This window comes from Pongo abelii, chromosome 5 (assembly GCF_028885655.2).
Source record: "Pongo abelii isolate AG06213 chromosome 5, NHGRI_mPonAbe1-v2.0_pri, whole genome shotgun sequence".
NCBI classification, from domain to species: Eukaryota; Metazoa; Chordata; class Mammalia; order Primates; family Hominidae; genus Pongo; species Pongo abelii.
Genome location: NC_071990.2, coordinates 23404913 through 23422889, shown reverse-complemented (window position 1 = coordinate 23422889; position 17977 = coordinate 23404913). Strand labels below are relative to the sequence as shown.

General features: G+C 38.1%; 1 long non-coding RNA gene across 1 annotated transcript in view; it reads right to left on the bottom strand.

The window, feature by feature from the left end:
* Positions 1-10453: 10453 nt before the first annotated feature.
* LOC134761609 (uncharacterized) overlaps positions 10454-17977 on the bottom strand; it is a 32112-nt gene continuing 24588 nt past the window's right edge. The window contains exon 4 of the long non-coding RNA XR_010140519.1: positions 10454-10717. This is a non-coding gene — a long non-coding RNA (uncharacterized LOC134761609). The remainder of the gene's footprint in view (positions 10718-17977) is intronic.

The window sequence follows — 17977 nt, the reverse complement described above, 5'->3', positions numbered from 1 at the left end:
GGTTAGTATGTCCTTACTGTTGTGTAATTGAAAGAAGGATTTGTTCTCTGCCACAGACCTTACCAGCTGTGGATCTGCTGAGTAAATCTCTTAACTACTCTATACTGTAGTTTCCTCACTGGAGCATATTATATTTTCAAAAAAACATCATGGCAATATTTCTGATCCCTCGTGCTCTTCCAGAACCTCACCAACTTCCTCTCAAGAAGTGAAGCCTCCTCTCATCCTCCCTTTCTGCTTGGACCTGGGCAGGTTTTTGACTTTTATTTCTGGGCAGAAATAATACTACATGACTTCCACAGCTAGATTAGGAAAGGCCACACAGCTTCCTCTTGGCTGTCTTTCTCTTGGAATGTTTGCCCTTGGAATACAGCAACCATGCTGAAGGGAAGCCCAAACAAGTTCACTTAGAGAGGTCAAATGAAGAGTCCCACAGGGAGAGAAACCAAGGCTCCCAGACCAGTCAGCATCAACAACCACACATTAAGTGACTTCAGTACCTTCAGATGATCCTAGTTCCAGACTTCCAGTCTTCCACTGAGACCCCAGAAAACATCAGGGAGCAGAGGAAGCTATCTCTGCTGTATTTTGTCCAAACACCTGAACAACTTAATCCATGAACATAGAAATGGTTGCTTTATGCCACTAAGTTTTGGGATGCTTTGTTATGCAGCCATAGTAACTGGAAGAGATTTGGGTACTTGGGACTACTGGGGGTCTACCATTACAAACCCTAAAAATGTAGCAGTACCTTGGGGACTAAGTGGCTGCCCAGTCTGAAGGACCTTGGAGAGTGTTCCCCAGTGTGGCCCACTCACAGCCCAGAGTAACAACAGGAACTGACAAGTGTCTATGGTTTCAATGATGCCTTGAAGTGCTTCCAGATCTGATGGGAAATAGACGGGAGTTTGGGCACTGTTACTGGGAAATAACTTTCTTATTGACAGCATTAGGACTGACTTCCTGTTTACTATATTTTCCATCCTTCTGAGCCTTGCTTTGTCTACTTTTGGTTCAGAGATATATTATTTGATAAAGAAAGAATACGATATTTTGAATTTCATTGTTTTCTCAAGTGATAAGAGATCACTCCCTATATGTGATTCTATCACTTTCTCAATAAACATTTTCTCTCCTTCAAGTCCCTTTTATTTTCTTATCCTTTAAATCAATCTACTCCTATCCCAGAGCTTACAGTAAGAAAACAGCTGACAGGGATACAATATAATTTATCAGCTTTACTATTTTCTGCAGTTTTAATAGTTCATTTTTCTTCCTATCTAGACAGTAACTCAGCTTGACTGTTCCATCTTCAAATGCTGAGGAGGCCATGGATACAAAATTCCCACAAGATTCCTCATTCCTGGATCCTATGCTGGTGAAAGCGTGAACTGAAAGGGATGTTATTATGACGTTAGCAATAACTCAAGTTTGTGAGCTCTGTCTCTTCTTTTATTGCCCTTTTTTTGTTTCAATTTTTCTTTTCTGTCCTTTACTCTTTCCCTGAAGTAAAAATGCGATTGTCAAACTGTGCACAGGTAAAGATAAAATGGTTTAAGGAGCACCCAAAAGGTGCTTCATGTCTTTCAAATAAACACAACAACTAGAGCCCAGAGAGATTTATCACTGCACTTTGTAAAATCCTTTTGGTTCACTTATTTATTTATTTTTATTACACCTGCCTCTTCCCCTCACCTTCCTCCTTATACTCCATGGCTGCTGGTTCCTGTTTATCATTTATTTAAGGGGCATGTTTTCATTTATTCACAAAAAGGTGACATCACATCTGTTTCAAGTGACAGCTACCAAATAGCCTGGTCTAGCCTGATTAAGTGCACAGGTAGTTTATTTCCTTTTTCCCTAAAGAAGAATTATCCTCATAGATTGGAGGTAGGGGAGGAAGAAGTAGAAGGGCCGTCGAACACATTAATCTTTTACTAATAATTGTTAAAATTTAGCTAAGTTTTAAGGCCTCATAGATTGGGTACATTCTATATTTCTGAAAATATTTGTTTAATTGTCTGAAAAGGAAGCGTTGCATTTACTAAGGTAATTATTCAGTAAACAAAGGTAACAATGAGCTACTTGGAGGACTATAATTTTATACTTAAATAAAACATAAACAATTCAGTAGCCAGGCTAAGACCAATTTTCTATGAATCAGTCAAGTAAAGATTCAGAATGAACAGGGTACAAATTTTGGCAAATATATAACCTTGCTAAAGTAGATAGGAAAAGCATAATGACAACCGTTTCTTAGGCCCTTTAAAAGTGGGAGACTGGGCATTCCTCCTCATGTAGAATTAAGGTATTAGTTAAGCATGCTAAGGAAACAAAATTAAGAGACAGTCTAACTTTCTGCACATTTAGTGGCTAGAATTCTGTTTTTTCAAAGTCTAGATGAAAACAAAAATCGTTAATGCCAGCTAGAGGCTGGGTGCATATTTTTTGACGTCAGATGGTTCTATCTGGTTAGTTTCTTCTGTCCTGAGAGCAATAGAAACTTGGATAAAAGCAACCATTTAGGTCTGTTAGCCTCCGTGGCTCTCCCTCATGCCTGGAGAGAATTGTGTAAACTGTATATCACTGTACATATCTCCTTGAAATTCAAATATGTTGTTTATTTGTTCATGTTTGCTTTCTCGCATTTTACAATTGAGCCTCATAAATAGGCAGTCCAAGATTAACCGCTCATCTGAAAACTCTAAAGACACATGGAGTCTTACTCAGTTTAAAGGCGTTAGGGCTATTTCCAAGTGCCAGAGGGAAGCAGAAAATGAGTGTCAAATCAATGAAAGTGATATTCTTGCCTGGCTCTTTTCTTGGTGCTGTGTGTGGGACTGTGTCTACTACAATGTCCTTATTAGCTCAGTTCTCTGCACAGGACCTGGTGATACCACAGAATTGGAAGTAAAAAAAAAAAATAGGTTTTTTAGTTTAGACTCACAGACTTGGCTGTTCTCTCCCAGTCATGGCATTATGGCAGGGTAACTGAGCCCTGAGTGTGTACAGTTTCAACCATGGACTCTGCTGCCATCCAGCCTTCTCCACAAAATGCCACAGCTTGCTGAAAAACTCAGATGGCCAGTCCAAGCTCTGCTCTCCCTACAGGATGCTCTCCTCTGGGGCCTGTATTGTCCTTTTCTGCCCCCATATCACAGTCACAGCCACTCCCATCCATCCACTGAATCTCAAAATGGAGTCAGGTTTGAAAGTTTCACCCAGAAGGTCTCCTGAATCCAGGGAAGATTTACCCTGTGCCTTCCAAGAATGTGCCAAACAAGAATGGTAAGAAATAGTAACATTGGTTTAGCTAGAGAAACGTTTCAGGAGGGAAAATGACACCTCCTAGATTTCCATTTTTATAACTAAAAATGATCATTTAAGAGTTTTAGAAGGAGGCAAAAAAGTTTTCTACCCAGACGACCTTCTATCTAAGTTGCTAAACAGAGAAACCTGGCAGGATGTTTAAAGCTCATCTTACCAGGAGACCTATTTTATATGCTTAGTTGAGTTTTTGTTTCATTATGTTATTATTTGTGAAGATCCCCAGTATATGACACTCATAAGTAACCTCAGTAAAGTTTCAGTTTACAAAATCAATACAGAAAAATTGGTTGCATTTCTATATACCCATAATGTTCAACATGAGAACCAAATCAAGAATGCAATCCCATTTACAATAGCAACACAAAAAATACCTAGGAATACATCTAACCAGGGAGGTGAAGGATCTCGACAAGCAGAACTACAAAACACTGCTGACAGAAATCATAGATGGCACAAACAAATGGAAAAACTTTCCATGCTCATAGACTGGAAGAATAAATACCATTAAAGTGGTCATACTGGCCAAAGAATCTACATATTCAACAATACTCCTATTAAGCTATCAACATAATTTTTCAGAGAACTAGGAAAAAACTATTTTAAAATTAATATGAAACCGAAAAAGAGCTCAAATACCAAAGCGATTCTAAGCAAAAAAGAAAAAAGCTAGAGGCCTCACATTACTTGACTTCAAACTATATTATAAGGTTACAATAATCAAACCATCACAGTACTAGTATAAAAACAGAAACAGAGACCAATGAAACAAAGTAGAGAACCAAGAAATAACACCACACACCTACAGTCATCTGATCTTCAATTAAATTGACCAAAAAAAGCAATGGAGAAAGGACTCCCTATTCAATAAATGGTGCTGGGATAGACGGCTAACCATATGGAGAAGGATGAAATTGAACCCCGACCTTTCACCATATACAAAAATTAACTTAAAGTGGATTATGTATTTAAATGTAAGACCTCAAACTCTAAGAATTCTAGAAGAAAACCTAAGAAATACCATTCTGGACATTAACCTTGGGAAATAATTTATGATTAAGTCTTCAAAAGCAATTGCAACAAAAACAAAAATTGACAAGTGGGATCTAATTAAACTAAAGAGCTGCACAGCAAAAGAAACTATCAACAGAGTAAACTGACAAGCTATACAGAATAGGAGATTTTTCCAAACTGTGAATCTGACAAATGCCTAATATCCAGGATCTATAAGGATCTGAAACAATTGAACAAGCAAAAACCAAACAATCCCATTTTATAAAGGGGCAAAAGACATGAACAGACACTTCTCAAAAGAAGACATACAAGTGGCCAGCAAACACATGAAAAAATGCCCCACAACACTAATTATCAGAGAAATGCAAATCAAACCCACAATGAGATACCATCTCACACCAGTTAGAATGGCTATTAATAAAGGGTGAAAACCCAACAGATGAGGGCAAAGTTGCAGAGAAAAAGAAATGCTTAAACACTGTTGGTGGGAATGTAAATTAGTTCAGCCACTGCGGAAAGCAGTTTGAAGATTGCTCAAAGAACTTAAAACGGAACTACCATTTGATCGAGCAATCCCTTCACTGGGTATGTATCCCAAAGAAAATAAATGTTTCCACCAAAAAGACTTATGCACTCGTATGTTCAACACCGCACTATTTACAATAGCAAAGACGTGTAATCAACCTAGGTGCCCATCGGTGGTGGATTAAATAAAACGTAGTACATATACAACATGGAATATAACACAACCATAAAAAAAATGAAATTATATTCTTTGCAGCAACATGGATGCAGCTGGAGGCCATTATCCTAAGCAAATTAATGCAGGGACAGAAAGCCAAATGCCACATGTTCTCATTTGTAAGTGGGAGCTAAACTCTGGATACTCGTAGACATAGAGATGGCAACAGTAGACACTGTGGACTAACAGAGGAGGGAGGGAGGGAGGAAGGGAGCAGGGCAAGGTTTGAAAAACAAACTAATGGGCAAGATTTGAAAAATAAACTAATGGAAACTATGCTCACTATCTGGGTAGCAGGATCATTCATATCCCAAACCTCAGCATCATGCAGTATGCCCATGTAACAAACCTGCACATGTACCCCTGAATATAAAATAAAAGTTGAAATTACTTAAAAAATATGCTCTTTTTTATCCCCCCCTTTGAGACAGGATTTTGCTCTGTCACCCTGGCAGGAGTACAGTGCCATGATCTCAGCTCACTGTAACCTCTGTCTCCTGGGTTCAAGTAATCCTCATGCCTCAGCCTCCCAAGTACCTGGGATTACAGGCACCCACTATCATGCCTGGCTAATTTTTGTATTTTTAGTAGAGATGGGGTTTTGCCATATTGGCCAGGCTGGTCTTGAACTCCTGGCCTCAGGTGATCTGCCCGCCTTGGCCTCCCAAAGTGCTGAGATTACAGGCATGAGCCACTGTGCCCAGCTCGAAGCTCTTCTTCTTATAGGTTTCAAACTCATATTTATATATTTAAAAAATCAATACATGGGGTAGGGTATATAGCTACATAGCAGTGTAATCCAAATATAACTGTTAGTAATTTTAAAAAGAAAGAAATACATTAAGTGTTCATAGCAGCCACTTTTCAGTTGTTTGATAATGCATTACTCCTCTTAATTACTAGTATCAGAAATAAATGTGTATTATTTTATAATGAGAAAAATACTAATTTGAAAATCAACATGTAAGAGTTGATAACTGTGGTTTTTCCTTATTGTTTTTGAAAGTAGAAGTAACATAAATTTCCAAAACATATGTATATAATCTAAAACATAGAACTACAGGGATTTTTATATTGCTCTATGGCATAACTTTTTAAAGGAGAGTATCTGAAAATAGGAAAAAAAAAAGGAAAATTGGTAGTTGCTGTTCACACGATTCTACTAAAATATTATTAGCTTCTATTTACCCTCCTATTTGAATTTATCACCTGTTAATTTAAGTCAAATTTCTTAAATTTAGCCTAAGAGTCTCTAATAGCAACACATTCCAGGTGTTTACTCGCAACTGTGTAAAACTTTACTGATCTTAAAACTCTTTCCCTTGCAGTGTAGATTTCATCACCTTTAATACCTTCCATAACGTTGTGTACTGCTATTATGTATTCACTTGCCTTTCACTTTCCCTAATGAAAGATCTTGCTATCATTTTTCAGTGTATTCTGTACCAGGAAATGGCTGAAATCTCTTCATAATTTAATTTGTCTTTCTTAGAACAATTTCAAAGTTTTCTGGAAGGGTGCTGACCTGACCTGTGTAGGAAGTGTTTGTGGATTGTGTTTTCTTGCTTTTTCAAACCTGGCTAAGATAATTCATTAGATGTTATTTTGAATGTCTCTTTTAAAAAATGCCTCAATCAAAAAGAGACTCTTTATGGAGGGCTTTGGCATCACAGCTCTGCTTCCCACATGCCCCCTCTGCTTTTATTTTCTCTTCAAATACATAAATAAATGAACAGTCTGGACAGCACTTAAGTGAGAAACACAGAAAAATAATTCAAGTAATTTTTAGCCAATTCAAAAGTTAATAGTATTTTCCTATGGTTATATCTGGATTTTGCATATGCTTAATCTCTAATTAGCTCTAGTTCATAAAGAAGGTAGCTCTGGTCCTCAAAGCTTTACAATGAACCCACTCCCATCTTTATTTACATGCCAACAAACAGCTAAATTTGTTTGTTGGCCTCAATGGTTAGGTTATGCTGGAGTAAAAAAATTATAAAGGCATTAATTATATTCAAATATTATTAAAACCCTTATATTAATCATTTTCTTTGTCTTGCATTTATATATATATATTTATTTGTTAAATTGAAGCACATGAACTAATTTTGTAAATGGAACTTTCTTTCTTTTCTTTCTCTCTCTCTTTCTTTCTTGGTGTGGGGGACAGGGTCTCACTCTGTCACCCAGGCTGTGATCACAGCTCACTGCCACCTCGACCTCCGGGGTTCAAGTGATCCTCCTACCTCAGACTCTCAAGTAGCTGGGACCACAGGTACGTGCCACCATGCTTGGCTATTTTTTTTGTTTTTTGGGGTTCTTTTGTTTTTTAAGAGACAAGGTCTCCCTATTTTGCCCAGTCTGGTCACCAACTCCTGGGCTCAAGCAGTCCTCCTACCTTGGCCTCCCAAAGTGCTAGGATTACAGGGGTAACCCGCCGTGCCCAGCATAAACGTTCTTTTGATGAAAACAACTACAAGTTATCAATGGATGCTAGAACTATTGAGTGCAAGATGTTGGGATACTGCATATCTACTGGGTTTAAAAATATCACTCACTCATTTATTAATGGAATGGGTGCCTTTATAACATGTAGATTGCACAGTGCCACCTTAACCAAGTGATCAAATTTAGCACCACCAATAGTGAAATAAAATTGAAGTGCTACTTGCTATGAAGCAATAAAAAAAGTACACAAGGTCCCCCATGTGGTATTTTTGAAAACAAAAAGGTAACGTAAATGTAATCAGTTATGAGGAAACAATCAAAGAGACCCAGACCGTGAGACAGTCTACACAAACTCCAGCCTGAATGTTTAAAAAAAAAAACATGTCGGGGCCAAGTGCTCACACTTGTAATCCCAGCACTTTGGGAGGCTGAGTTGGGTGGATTACGAGGTCAGGAGTTTAAGACCAGTCTGACCAAGATGGTGAAACCCCACCTCTACTAAAAATACAAAAAAAAAAAAAAAAAAAAAAAATTATCCGGGCATGGTGTCGGGCGCCTGTAATCCCAGCTACTCGGAAGGGTAAGGCAGGAGAATCACCTGAACCTGCGGGGCGGAGGTTGCAGTGAGCCGAGATCGCGCCACTGCACTCCAGCCTGGGCGACAGAGTGAGATTCTGTCTCAAAAAAAAAAAAAGTCATGATTCAAAATATGGACTAAATATCAGTATAATTAGATTTACTGCTCACATGTGTTTAATTGTGAGTATTCTGGTTATACGGAAAAATGCCTTTATTCTCAAGAAATGCATGACAAAGTATTTAGAGGTGAAATATCATAATGTCTGCAACTTACCTTCAAATGGCTGTCCACCACCATTAACAAAGTATTAGCATTTAAGGTAGAGAGAAAGAAAACAATAATAGCTAAATATTGAGTTAATTTTTAAGTGAAGAATAGATGAATGTTTGTTGTGCTACATTTTAATTTTTCGTAGATTTGAGAACTTTCAAACCAAAATATGGGGCTGAAGAAAAAAAGAAAGAACACTAAATGTAGCAAGAAAATTATCCCTTACAAATAAAGTTGCACAGAGTCCTGAAGTTGCATTGCTGTTTACTGTTTTTGCACTTAGAAACACTGCCCTGATGTCTCAAAAGGAATTGTGTCCTCCTACATAGTTAATGCGACTGCTTGTTACGTTTGCCATTTCCTGAAGGCATGTATTTAGTAGATGCTGAATGATCTCTCCTACTCTTAGCTAAAATATTTGAAAACAAACAAACTGAAGGCAGCTCAAAGCAGCATGTTTCCTTCCAGGGTTTCTCTGCGAGCCATGTGTGCAATTCTTTCATAGTCAGGTATCTCTTAATGGCTTGAGATTGTTTAGAGGGTGAGTACAGAATAGATATCACAGAGAGACATCTGGGAGTGAAATGTGTGGCATATGTGACAATAAAAGTATGAATATAAATGTGCGGGTGTGGATAAGAGAGGGAATATATATGTATATATCACTATATGATGTTTATAGCTGTAGTAAATTTAGAAAGAGCTATTTATAATTAAGAGCATATTGAATGGCTTCAGATCATCTATAAGAGTGTGCACATTCTCACTCATACATGATTTTTCAAGGTGTATGAGAGAATGACAGGAAGATCAATACCACTCCGGCTGATTATAAGAGGCTGGAAAGATTAGGTTGAACATTTTCACAGCCTAAATGACAATATAACAAATCAAAAATGTTGAGGTCAAATAAAAGGCAGCTTAATTCCCACACCTCTGTGGATAGTACTGAGATCATACCTCAGCATGACACAGAATTAGCAAACACAGATGCTTGCTTATATATTTCACCTCTTTATGTCACTGGAAGCCATTGTTCCCATTATCTCAAACCCTCTCTAAGACCATCGAAAGAAAAGGCTCGCTTTCCCTTCCAGTTAACTTACTATTTCAATTCATTTTATTCAAAAAACCTTAATATTACAAAATACCCACACAGAAATAAAATCAACTTGAAATTTCTTTGGAAAAAGAATCAATCCTTGGCCATATGTTAAATATATTCAAATAGGTCTGGCAGAATGTTGCATCTGTTCTTGTCTTCCCTTATAGCTTTATCAGCTTTAAAGGTCAATTGTGATGGTGTTTATTAAATAAAAAGAACAAGGGAGTTTGCTTCACCTTTAAATCTTCCACCTACTTTGCATTAGGCTCTTCCCTCAAGACAGATAACCCATTAAAGCAATTTTACCATATTTGTAGATTATATATCCTGCACTGGTTTTTCTTCCTTATGAAAGGTCTTGTTTTCTTTTTAATTAGTACAGGTTAATTCAGAGTGTGAGTAATAATTGGAAATTGAAAAAAAATCTTATGTACATGTATCTTGAATTGAATTAAATCATTAATATTCAATAATATTCTTTTTGAATTACCAGTCAACATAAGTAGTTGGGAATTTTGCAGATATAATTCAGTAACGAACACAAAGTGAGATCATCAATGTTTTTCACTTGCATATTATTTTTCATAAAAAAGAATATCATTTTAATAAAAAAGAATATCCATCCAAATTATGTTATTCTTTTAAAGAGAAAAGTGAATATTTTCTATTTATCAACTCCTTTTATTCCCATGCATGGTATTACATGCTTTTCTTAGTAAACTGACTGGAAGCCTAAAGAAAACTAACATTTAGGTAAATATTTTGTGTGGGACAAAGCATCTCTGGAGATTATGATTTTTTTTGGAATTGAGGTAGATACAAAATGAGATGGGGACGCCATGCCCAGAGACATAGGCAGGCATCCAGGAGAAAGTGACGTAGTGCGAATCAAGGACAGAAGGAGCCTTGAAAAAGTCAAGAATGCCAACTGGGTCAAATGCTGCTGAGAAAATAAGATAAGCTTGGCAAGGGTCCACTGGATTTATTGTCATAGAAGTCATAGGCGGCCAATTTGGAGGAATGGTGAGCACAAGAACCAGACTGGAGTGGCTTCAGAAATTCAAACCAGGAGCCAGCACTGGTTTCAATGCTGAGAACCACTTATATCCTTTAGAACCGTCTGACGGTGAAATGGACTCCTTAAGAGATCTTGTGTTTCCTGTACATGGAAATGCTCAAGGCAACGTTGAATTGCCAGTTTTCAAAGATGTGATGGCATGAATTGAAACATCTGTTGAGACATGAAGAAAGGTATCTATTTAATACCCCTAAGGATCTTCCAGATACTAAAAACAAGCTTTGTAACTTTTACAGAGTTTGGTCTTATTCAGCCATAAATAATAATATTATCAATAATAGCATGTATTATTATTATTATTTGAGACAGAATTTTGCTCTGTCGCCCAGGCTTCAGTGCAGTGGTGTGATCTAAGCTCACTGCAACCTCCACCTCCCAGGTTCATGCAATTCTCTCGCCTCAGCCTCCTGAGTAGCTGAGATTACAGGCGCCCACCACCACGCCTGGCTAATTTTTGTACTTTTAGTAGAGACTGGGTTTTGCCATTTTGGCCAGGATGAACTCCTGACCTCAGGTGATCTGCCCACCTCGGCCTCCCAAAATGCTGGGATTACAGGCGTGAGCCACCATGCCCGGCCAACATGTATTATTGATAGTTAAGTGCTTTATAGCTTATACAAAATAAGTCTTGCTTACACAGTTTACCTAATCCTCACAACAATCCTAGAAAGTAGGTAGGCAGTCATTAACAGTAGAGCTGTTAAATGTTAGGGCAAAAGCTTCATCCCAGGTCTTCTAACTTTAAATTCAGTGCTCTTTATACCACATTATAATTCTTCACATTTATTCACATGCTTCTGATTCATTCTCTTTTGATTCAGTGGCAGCCAATATTGCACTTTGTGAGGTTACAAATGGAAGAAAACCCTCTAACCACATAGTTCAGTATTCTGTGCTACAACCATGTCTGAACCTTGGGTCATCTGAGAAGAGGCCTGGGATAGGTAGCAGGAGTGAGGTAATGTACACTGACGATAATCATTGCATTTTTAATCACAAGGAACTATGACAAGTGGCTACCAAAAATAATGGCTATTGACCCTGCTAAAATAGCAAAGACAGATCATTTATATATTGAGGATACAGCCTCTGGGGCTCAGTGGATGCCCAATATCTTTTAAACTTAGCTGCTCTCACATTATTGAATACAATATATTTCTCGTGAAAATGAGCTCTATGCCCTTGATTTCATTTCTGGATAAACATCACTAACCCCACTTTGCTGCTTTGGACAAATTTGTGACATAGGTGAATACCAGGGATGCTCATTTTCTATTAACAGATTCTGAAGGGAAATTGAAAATTCAAATGAAAAATTCAAAAGCACATGCATCAGTACATCATGCTATTGGTATATGCTGACTATGAACAAATATGCCACATGCCCATTTCTAAGTGCCACCTGCTCAAGCCCTATTCAGAGGTAGGCCGTGTCACGGAACAGGCCTACCTAGATGCTAGAGAGTGGAGAAAACCCTTTGCTACTTGCCCCCTTGAGTCTTTATTGGCAAAGTTGTTGTTGAAATTAACCACAGTTGTCATCTCATAACCACATACATGATGGAAGTTCTCAGAATGGTTTTGTAAGGGTCAGGCAACAAAAAACAGAGGGAGAATTTTTGATGTTGGTGCACAATACTATTAAAATGAAAAAATAATTTTTGACTTGAATATTACCCTATAATTAATATAACTTTTAACCTGAAAATGAGAACATGTACATTTTGATCTATCTAAACTCAATGAGGAAAGAGACAGTTTATGAGCTAAAGAAAATATAGAAATTATGGTTGTATTTCTATAGATTTCCATGCAGTCTTCTTATGCTTTTAACTCTAAATTAGCAGTTACAGATCATGATCGAGATGTACAGATTCTGAGAACTTCCTACAAGATTAAGCAAATAGAAGTCTCATGTAGTTGGAAGGCAAAAAAGAATTAGAAATATCTACAAAATCATAACAGAAACATCATTCCCTCAAAATTACTGGGAAAAGAGAGATTTTGGTTGACAAATATACAATCCCTCTAAATATAATCTAGAATAATAATGCCTTCAATCTAAAGTAAGTAAAAGTAAGAAGAAAAAAAACAAACAGAGAAAGTAGGAAGAACTTTGGCCTTAAGAAATTAAAATATATCCATAAACAAAATTTTGAGTATAAACATAAACATATTTCTACATAAGCAAAAAATGGATTGTTAACAGCTAAAAGGTAGATAGTAAAAGTGTCAAAGTTATTCTGAACAATAGTATATCTCACAATAGGAGATATTCTATTCTGAAACACAAAAATACTAAATATCCTGTCTGCGGCTCCCCATGTCAAAGAAGGCATGGTATTAATAGGTATATGAATATGGGATTAATGTAACAAATATTTATGAATACCTACTCCGTCCAAGACATTTTTCTGGGTACTAGGGAAATATCAACAAACAAAATCGAAAAAAATCCCTGACTTAATGGAGTCAGTGTTCTAATACAAGACATCAGCAATTAAAGGATCATTAACTAAAATGTATAGTATGCTAGAAGCAATAAGCATCCAAGGGAAAAAGTAAAATATACAATGAGATATGCAGTGTCAGGGAACAGGAGCCAACATCTTAGATGGGTGCCAAGAGAAGACATCACTAACTAAGTAACTATTTTAGCAAATGACTGAAGAAAAAGAGGGAGTGACCCAGAAGAGTGTCTGAGAGAAGACCATTCCAGGAATAGAAAAACTTCTATCTCAATGCACACTTGAGGTAGAAGTGTGCATGGCTTGTCAAGGAAGAGCCAGAGGCCAGTATGTCCAGGGCAGCAGGAACAAAATGGAGAGTAGTTGGGGATGACCTCAGAAAGATAATGAGAAGTTGAGTAGATCCAGTAGGGCTTTGCAGTCATTGTATGGATTTTGTCCTTTACCCCCAAATGACCATCCACCAGAGGGTTGAAACAGAGGAGTAATGTTACCTGTCTTAGATTGTAAGGTTCTCTCTGACTACAGGGTTGGGATTGCATCGAAGGGTAGCACTTGAGAAAATAATTAAAGGGTGACTTCAAAACTCCACATGCTCATGCTGGTGGTCTGAACCAGGAGTACGACTGTGAGGATGAAAATAAATGGTTGCATTACAGACACATTTTGAAGACAGAGCTGACAGTATTGACTGAGAGATTTTCTGTAAGTTGTGAGTGAAAGAAAAGAGTCAAAGATGGCACCATAGCCTTTGAAGCCTGAACACTGAGAAGAAGAGACACCCCATTTCCTGAGATGAGGGAGGAGTTAGTTTGGGGGTGTGGTTAGGTTAAGATCAGTTTCTTCTCTTTTAGATACGTCAAATTCGCAATCCTAAATTAAACCTCCATCTGCAGTTCTTAAAAAGGCGGTTAGTTAGAAAAGTCTGAAATTCAGAAGAGAGATCTGGGCAAAATATAAATTTTGAGACTCGTCAGCATATATATGGTAATTAAAGAGTTAAATCCATGAGAGATGATGATATCATTGAATGAAACATTTATAGTAATTTAAAAAAAAGTGTAACTAAAATATTAAATGATTTTGTCATGATTTTATATACAGACAGCCCTTTGTATGTGTGGGTTCCCACATCTCTAGATTCAACTAAGCATAGGTAGAAAAATATTCAATAAGTAAATAACACAATAAAAATTGTACAGATTTAAAAAATGGTATAACAACTATTTACATAGTATTACATCATAGTAGGTATTATAAGTAATCTAGAGATGACTTAAAGTATATGGGAGGTTGTGTGTAGCTTAAATGTAAATACTACACCAATTTATATAAGGGACTTGAGCATCCCTGGATTTTGTTATCTCTGGGGGTCCTAGAACCAATCTCCCAAGGATACAATTGAACCACTGTATCTTACTAAATGTGCAGATGTCCAGTCACTGTAGCTATGCATGCGTGGGTATATATGCACACTCTTTTATATATACATATGCATATGTACATGTATTAATATTGTATAATATTAAAGATATTAATGCTTTCTGTAAAGAAAAACTAGCCATTGTATGAAAAAGTTGTTCATATGTATATCTAAAGAAGAAAAATATCATAGAAGTATAAATTAGTGTTTCTTTTCTAGAGAAGCCTATCTCTACAGTCAGCTGTCTGTCTGTCTGTCTGTCTGTCTGTCATCTGTCACAGTCTATTCCCACAAGCACCTCACTGTGTGACATCTATTACCTTGTGGAATTTACTATTCATTCAAAGGTTGGCTGTCAGCCTTATGGTCTCAGAAAATGGATTTTATCAGTTCAATGAGCCTATATTGTGATAGATGGTTAGTGGTTGAGCAAGGCTATTTTTTCTTCTTCTTGGGGACATACTAGACTATATTGCTCATCTCCTTTGCAGTTATATGTGGCAAGAAGCAGTGGAAGTGATGTATGCCCATTCCAGTGCTGGCATCTGAAAATCTCCCAGGCATACTTCTCTATGTTCTTTTCTCTTTTACTGAGTTGAATGAAAACTATTCCAAATGATCTAAAAGCTACATCTGCATACATTTTTACTGTTTTGTTATTCCTGTACTGTTAAGTGAATAAGAACTAAATATTTATTCTTTCTAAGCCATCATTGTTAATCTGTCAAATAAGTAGATTTGCATTAATCTTTCTGTTCTGAAATATAAAACAGAACACCAGTGAGAACACCAGCTTGAGCCTACCAAGGTTTCCATAGATTCCTCCTGCAAACTTCCCCAATTTAAATGCAACCAAATTTTATTTTAAATTTTCACATTATTTGAATGCAGCCTTGAGTCACCCCTTCAGTTCTATACTTCCAGCTAATATCTTTCCAGATTGAAATTTTAAAGCTTCTAATATAGATACATATAAGAAGCTAAAACATAATCAAAATGTTGCTTGGTGAACACCTATTTGGAGCAGAGAGAACTGAGTGAATGAAGTATTTATCAGGAAAAGGTGGCCAAATATATTTATTTACTAATAGAACAGGGAAACGTGTGAGTGGAGCCAAGATGGCCGAATAGGAAGAGCTCCAGTCTACAGCTCCCAGCATGAGTGACACAGAAGACGAATGATTTCTGCGTTTCCAACAGAGGTACCGGGTTCATCTCATTGGGGATTGTTGGACAGTGGGTGCAGGACAGTGGGTGCAGTGCATCAAGCGTGAGCAGAAGTAGGGCGAGGCATTGCCTCACCCAGGAAGCACAAGGGGTCAGGGAATTCCCTTTCCTAGCCAAGGAAAGGGGTGACAAGATGGCACCTGGAAAATCGGGTCACTCCCACCCTAATACTGCACTTTTCCAACAGTCTTAGCAAATGGCACCATGAGATTGTATCCCGCGCCTGGCTTGGAGGGTCCTACGCCCACAGAACCTCGCTTATTGCTAGCACAGCAGTCCCAGATCAAACGGCAAGGTGGAAGCGAGGCTGCGGGAGGGGTGCCTGCCATTGCTGAGGCTTGAGTAGGTAAACAAAGTGGCCGGGAAGCTCGAACTGGATGGAGCCCACTGCAGCTCAAGGAGGCCTGCCTGCCTCTGTAGACTCCACCACTGGGGGCAGGGCATAGCTGAACAAAAGGCAGCAGAAACCTCTGGAGGCTTAAACGTCCCTGTCTGACAGCTTTGAAGAGAGTAGTGGTTCTCCCAGCATGCAGCTTGAGATCTCAGAACCGACAGACTGCCTCCTCAAGTGGGTCCCTGACCCCTGAGTAGCCTAACTGGGAGGCACCCCCCAAGTAGGGGCAGACTGATGCCTCAAATGGCTGGGTACTCCTCTGAGACAAAAATTCCAGAGGAACGATCAGGCAGCAACATTTGCTCTTCACCAATATCCGCTGTTCTGCAGCCTCCGCTGGTGATACCCAGGCAAACAGGGTCTGGAGTGGACCTCCAGGAAACTCCAACAGACCTGCAGCTGAGGGTCCTGACTGTTAGAAGAAAAACTAACAAACAGAAAGGACATCCACACCAAAACCCCATCTGTACGTCACCATCATCAAAGACCAAAGGTAGATAAAACCACAAAGATGGGGAAAAAACAGAGCAGAAAACCTGAAAATTCTAAAAATCAGAGTGCCTCTCCTCCTCCAAAGGAATGCAGCTCCTCACCAGCAACGGAACAAAGCTGGACGGAGAATGACTTTGACAAATTGAGAGGAGGCTTCAGATGATCAAACTAATCCAAGCTAAAGGAGGAAGTTCGAACCCATGGCAAAGAAGTTAAAAACCTTGAAAAAAGATTAGATGAATGGCTAACTAGAATAACCAATGCAGAGAAGTCCTTAAAGGACCTGATGGAGCTGAAAACCACGGCACGAGAACTATGTGACAAATGCACAAGTCTCAGTAGCCAATTCAATCAACTGGAAGAAAGGGTATCAGTGATGGAAGATCAAATGAATGAAATGAAGCAAGAAGACAAGTTTAGAGAAAAAATAATAAAAAGAAATGAACAAAGCCTCCAAGAAATATGGGACTATGTGAAAAGACCAAATCTACATCTGATTGGTGTACCTAAAAGTGATAGGGAGAATGGAACCAAGTTGGAAAACACTCTGCAGGATATTATCCAAGAGAACTTCCCCAATCTAGCAAGGCAGGCCAATATTCAGATTCAGGAAATACAGAGAACACCACAAAGATACTCCTTGAGAAGAGCAACTCCAAGACACATAATTGTCAGATTCACCAAAGTTGAAATGAAGGAAAAAATGTTAAGGGCAGCCAGAGAGAAAGGTCGGGTTACCCACAAAGGGAAGCCCATCAGACTAACAGCTGATCTCTTGGCAGAAACTCTACAAGCCAGAAGAGAGTGGGGGCCAATATTCAACATTCTTAAAGAAAAGAATTTTCAACTCAGAATTTCTTATCCAGCCAAAGTAAGCTTCATAAGTGAAGGAGAAATAAAATACTTTACAGACAAGAAAATGCTGAGACATTTTGTCACCACCAGGCCTGCCCTAAAGGAGCTCCTGAAGGAAGCAGTAAACATGGAAAGGAACAACCAGTACCAGCCACTGCAAAAACATGCTGAATTGTAAAGAACATTGAGGCTAGGAAGAAACTGCATCAACTAACGAGCAAAATAACCAGCTAACATCATAATGACAGGATCAAATTCACACATCACAATATTAATCTTAAATGTAAATGGGCTAAATGCTCAAATTAAAAGACACAGACTGGCAAATTGGATAAAGAGTCAAGACCCATCAGTGTGCTGTATTCAGGAAACCCATCTCACGTGCAGAGACACACATAGGCTCAAAATAAAGGGATGGAGGAAGATCTACCAAGCAAATGGAAAACAAAAAAAGGCAGGGGTTGCAATCCTAGTCTCTGATAAAACAGACTTTAAACCAATAAAGATCAAAAGACACAAAGAAGGCCAATAAATAATGGTAAAGGGATCAATTC